Genomic DNA, 6,179 nt, shown 5'->3' on the forward strand with positions numbered 1-6,179 from the left:
TCCACAGTGGAGAGAGTCCAGGCCAAGTGGAGGCACTGGGGTGTGAGCAGGTCAGGGCTTCCAGGGATGGCTGGAGGAGGAGCCACGGGGGGCCTCCTGTCATGCAGCCTGGAGGAGCCTTGCCCAACCTTAGAGTCACCGGCCCAAAAGGGGGACTCACACATAGGGGAGCCCCTCAGGAAGTCAACCTCTCACTTGAGAGGCCTCAGGCCGCAGAGTGGGGTCAGCAAAGGGAGGCCTGCACCCACCCACATCTCAGGGCGCCCCCTTTGGGGCCGTGGCGGGGGCACTGGGGATGCTTGGCCACCATTGGGGAGCCCTGGGAGCGGAGAGCAGTGCCAGGCACTCCCTGGGCGTTGCCCAGGAGGCTGAGGACATAGGTTAGAAGCTGGAACAGACATTGCCTGGGGGAGGACTTTGGCTTTAAGATGTGTGGCTCCAAACTGAAAAGACAGGTATCCTTGAACCGCCTGCAGCCACACCTGCAAATAACAGCAGTAGCTGCTAATACTTACTGCATGCTGGTTCCCCACAGGCATGATGGGACAGGCTGTGGTACAGGCATGTCAAACTCAAAGGCTTACATGGGCCAAATAAACAAGGTTTAGTGTAGGTGGGCCGCAGAGAAACGAAAGCTTCAATTTCCATAGAAACGTAGGTTTATTTCGATAGAGACATGCTGAATACAAAGGGCTGAAATAAATGAGTCATTGTTAACATAAAATAATAGAACATTTTAATAAAAATTAATATTTTTCACCCTAACTGGTTTGGCTCAGTGGATAGAGCATCAGCCTGCGGACTGAAGGGTCCCAGGTTCGATTCCAGTCAAGGGCATGTACCTTGGTTTCGGACACATCCCCAGTAGGGGGTGTGCAGGAGGCAACTGATCGATGTTTCTCTCTCATCGATGTTTCTAACTCTCTATCTCTCTCCCTTGCTCTCTGTAAAAAACCAATAAAATACATTTTTTACAAGAATATATTTTTCTTGAACATTAACTTACCAGACACTGAATAACTGCACAAACTAATAAGCGTAACGCAAATAAACTGATTTTTCTTGTTCTCCGAAAACAAAATATTTCCTGTTGCGCACACCAAACAAGTCAGTACAAGACTAATGACGTGGCAATTGGCTGCTAAAATATTCACTGCTAGTATTAGTGGAGAGAAAAGGGAAATGAATGCAACACGATTATAGTAATCAGTCATTAGCAAAAGTTGTAGTTCGTTATTAATAATTATGTATAGCCCTAGTCGGTTTGTCTCAGTGGCTATCGCTAGAGCATCGACCTGCAGACTTAAGGGTCCCAGGTTTGATTCTGGTCAAGGGCACATGCCCGGGTTGTGGGCTCAATCCCCAGTGGGGAGCGTGCAGGAAGCAGCTGGTCAATGATTCTCTCTCATCATTGATGTTTCTATCTCTCTCTCTCCCTTCCACTCTGAAATCAATAAAAGTATATGTGTTATAAAATAATTATGTATAACAGGATATTGTAAAAATTAAGTTACAAAATTTTTAATTAAAACATTTCTTATATACTGTTATATTGGCTGGGCCGAAAAAATATTCGTTGTGGCCGCTTGGGTTCTCGGGCCAAGAGTTTGACATACTTGCTGTAGTATGTTACTTTCCTTAATCCTCACCACCCTTGGGTAGATACTCTTTTCCCTGTTTGTGGATGAGGAAATGGAGTCATAGAAAGTTTAACTTACTGATGGTGTGAATTGAGGCACAAAAAAGGTTGTTCATCGTATCATTGTGGTCGCACGTATTGAAACAGCATCGATGTCCAGCAGGAGACTGGCTAAGTGTGTTAAGTGCTCACACGATGGACTTGCTGCCGTGAAGAACATGAGCCTGGGACAGGCTCTTAGGGAGCAGTGGGCAGAGTGGGGCCGTCTGCATGCCAGGGGGAGGGCCCGCATGCTCCACCAGCCTGGCCTCCGGAACAAGCGGAGAGGCCCAGACCCCAGGTGGGAGGGGCAGAAACTGACAGCCGGGGACCCCAGGGACACTGCGTCCACTAGAGCTGCCCTGAAGTTTACAACTTCAAATTCACCCAGAACTTCCACCAGCTTCCCTCACTCCTAACACGACAAATATCAATGGACAACAAATAACTGTCTGATATTTGAGAGAAATCTCTCACATAAAAGAGAGAGATTATAAACAGGAAAATAAAAGGAACGCAGGGGAGATAGAGACCGTGCAGGCTGCATGAGAAACTTCAAATAAACTTTTACCTTCAGGGCGATAACAAAAGACACCTCATCTGGAAGACAGGAAAAGGGCAGTGTCTTGAAAAACGCTCGGGGAAACAGGAGCTTGGAACTTCAAAGTATGATAACAGTGGAAATGAGCAATCTTGAAGATAAAGTTGAAAAATCCACATGAAAAAACAGAACAAAAAGATAAAAGCATGGAAAGATAAGAAAATCAGAGATTATTCCAGGAGGTCCGGAGAGGGAGAGAGAGAGGGGAAGGGAGGGGGAGAAATAGGGAGCAGGTGATCAAATGAACAATACAATGAAACTCCCCACTGGAGAAGATGAGCTTCCGGCTGAAAGGCGCAATGAGAGCCAAGCACATTGAAAGAAAAAAATAAAAAGACCAAAGATTGACACAAAAGCAGAAGTGATCAAATGAACAATACAATGAAACTCCCCAACTGGAGAAGATGAGCTTCCGGCTGAAAGGCACAATGAGAGCCAAGCATATTGAAAGAAAAAAAAATAAAAAGACCAAAGATTGACACAAAAGCAGATGGTGAAACTGCAGAGCCCCAGAAAGAAAGTGAAGACCCTGCAACCTTCCAGAGAGAGGAAAACAGGCCTCACACACGAGGGGTAAGGAATTTGGAATCGCATCGGAGTTCTTGTGGGGATTCTGAAACATGCCCACCAACATTCTACGGCCTCCCCCGGAAGCTGGGCGGGACCTGGGAGGGACAGTCTCCTCTTCTGCCCCCTTCTACCCACATGCAGGGGGCTCTGTGCCCATGTCTACCACATGCAGCGGCAGAGTCATGCATATACCAGAACTTGGTTTGTGACAGCCATGGCATTATGAACAAGTTCTTTAAGTAAAACTGATTTATCATATTGAGAAAAATTACTGGATCCTTACCTCACGCCATATACAACAAACTCCAGGTAGACGAGTAGTTCTCAACTGGGGGTGTAATCCCAGATTACATTTGGCAATGTCTAAGATATTTTTGTTATCACAACTTGTGGGGTGCTACTGGCACTTAGGCATCCTGCCGGACATCCTACAGTGCACAGGACAGCTGTCCAACAAGGAATGACACAGCCCCAAATGTTCACAGTGCAAGACCGAGAAACCCTGCAACAGGGTGCACGTACACGTGAAAGAGAGAAATAAAATACTACCAGAAAGAAATGTAAGAGATTTCTGTATGACCTTGGGCTGGGGATGAAGTTCTTAAACAAGGTCCCCAAGTGAATACATTTTACTACTTACCCAAACTAAGGATTTCTCTTGTACAGTGATGGTTATTGCTTATCAGGTGATCAGATAGAATGTAAACACAAAAGAAATATTTGCAACCACCTGTCGTTTTTAATGTTGGAGTTGGCATTCCCACTAATCTTTCAGAATCCTCTCAAAGTCACGAATACCACACACACACACACACACACACACACACACAAAACCCCAAAAAAACACACACACACTCCGTCTCTCATGAAGGTGGGAGACATGGGCTTCTATGCACGCCCCCTCCCCCTACACATTTATAAAGCGAAAGCTAGTGGGAGGTCAAAGATTTTGGGAACTAGAAACAACAGATTTAAAACGCTACAATAGGAAACGAGAGAAGGCGCCTTCCTTTCGATTGCTCTTGGGACATTTTCTGTCATAACCATCCATTATGCCTCAGAAAGTTTCAGAACTTCCCAGAGGGAGAGAGAAATCATCCAGACAACAGTCTCTCATTATAAGACCGTAAAACAACAAACATAAAACCAGGAAACAACAGACCCTAATGTCCACAGTTATAATAGTTACATTTGTAAATCTGTCTTAAAATGACTCATGCCAGAGAACAAATCAAAACCAAAACTGAAGAACTTCCAGCAAATCGTGGTGAAGAAGCACCACAGATGGGAAGCCATGGCCTGCTGGTCCCCATGACTCCAGTTGGTAATTACTCCCGGGATCTGACGGAAGGAGTTACAGCCTTCCCCGCCCCGGCCCATCTCCAAAATGGCTTGGCCATTCTTGGCCCTTCGTTTTTCCATCTAGATCAGCGGTTCTCAACCTGTGGGTCGAGACCCCTTTGGGGGTCGAACGACCTTTTCACAGGGGTCGCCTAAGACCATCGGAAAACACATATGTAATTACATATTGGTTTTTTTTTAATTTATGGAAAGTTATTTTTTATTTTTTTAATATATTTTATTGATTTGTTACAGAGAGGAAGGGAGAGAGATAGTTAGAAACATCAATGAGAGAGAAACATCGATCAGCTGCCTCCTGCACACCTCCTACTGGGGATGTGCCCACAACCAAGGTACATGCCCTTGACCGGAATCGAACCTGGGACTTTTCAGTCCGCAGGCCGACGCTCTATCCACTGAGCCAAACCAGTCAGGGCTACATATTGTTTTTGTGATTAATCACTATGCTTTAATTATGTTCAATTTGTAACAATGAAAATACATCCTGCATATCAGATATTTACATGACCATTCATAACAGTAGCAAAATTACAGTGATGAAGTAGCAACAAAAATAATTTTATGGTTGGGGGTCACCACAACATGAGGAACTGTATTAAAGGATCGCGGCATTAGGAAGGTTGAGAACCACTGATCTAGATTTTATTTTTCTTTTCTTTTCTTTTTTCTTTTTGGTGCCGAAACCCGGGATCTAGATTTTAGTATCAGTTTTCCCAGGTCCATGAAAAGTCGTGATGGGTTTTGATTGGAATTCACAGCGAGTTGACAGATGAAATTGGAGATGTGGCATCTCTGTGCTGTTAGGGCACCCCCACCGGGCGAGGCCCTGAGCAGCCAAGGTGCTGGCGGAGGCGAGGGGCGTGGGGGTCAGGAAGGCGGAAGGAAGCAGTAAATACTGGCTGTGACCTCACGGCCCCTTGCAGCACCAGGGGCCCCGCCATATGCCCTCTGCAGCTCTGAGTTTTGTAAGTTGGGAAGAAATTGGCTTGGTCAGGTTTGAAGTGGTTGCAGGAAAGAAGGATATGAGGGAAGACAAACAGCTCACCTGTGTCTAATAATAAACACTCAACGGGTTGTTCTCTTCCTGCTGATTTACAAGCCAGGGCCTGGCGTTTCTCAACACTGAGCTCCTAGGAGTGGGGAAGACGAGTCTCACGTTTCTAACCGTCTGGGATCAGTCAGGGGCTGTGAGCTCTTCCTGTGGCTATTATTCCCCAGTAGCCATCCAGGGCTACAGGGACGAAAAAGAATAGACTGAAGCTTTTGTGGCAAAGAACCAACAACGTGGGGGACATTCCAGAGACCTGGACCTGCTCTGCTGAACGTGGTTTGCTGCTAGGAGGTGCCGGGCTGGGTGGGCCGAGGGGTCTGGACTGGTGCCCGGGACGTCTGCCCAACTGTGTGGCCTCACAGGTTCTCCCTGGTGGGAGCGCAGATAGCGCCCAGAGCTCAGGACAGTGTGAGCCAAGGAGGGGCTCTGAGACACAGGGCGAGGTCTGCAGAGCGTGTGAGGGCGCCCTCCGCTGGAGAGCCGGGGGACATCGGGTCTGGTTCATGGTGGCTTTGCTTCCCCAAAGGCCCTCACCTGGTCCCGTGTGCACCCCACCAGTCATGACTGATTGCCTCTACTTTCTCAAGTGTAAATTAATGGGGGAAAAGATTTCCAGTTCAAGATAGCAGAGTACAACCTGAAATCCATCCTGTCCTTCTCAAACACATCAAATTCAGAGAAGAAAAAAACAGTTAACAATGAAATCTCTGACACACAGAAATGAAAAAGGCAATTCTGTGTGGACTTGAAATAGGCCTCTCTCTGAAGGAAAGAAATAGGGAAGACCCCACAGCCCGTGTCTTAGCCAGGAGGCAGGAACTCAGCCAGGGTGACTGCACAGGGCTTTGGGCCAGGCCCTCAGTCTGGGCCCAGCTCTGGAGAGCAAAGCTGAGAGCCCCCTGGGACAGGCCAGTCTC

Source organism: Myotis brandtii, unplaced genomic scaffold (genome assembly GCF_000412655.1).
Source record: "Myotis brandtii unplaced genomic scaffold, ASM41265v1 scaffold187, whole genome shotgun sequence".
Lineage (NCBI taxonomy): Eukaryota > Metazoa > Chordata > Mammalia > Chiroptera > Vespertilionidae > Myotis > Myotis brandtii.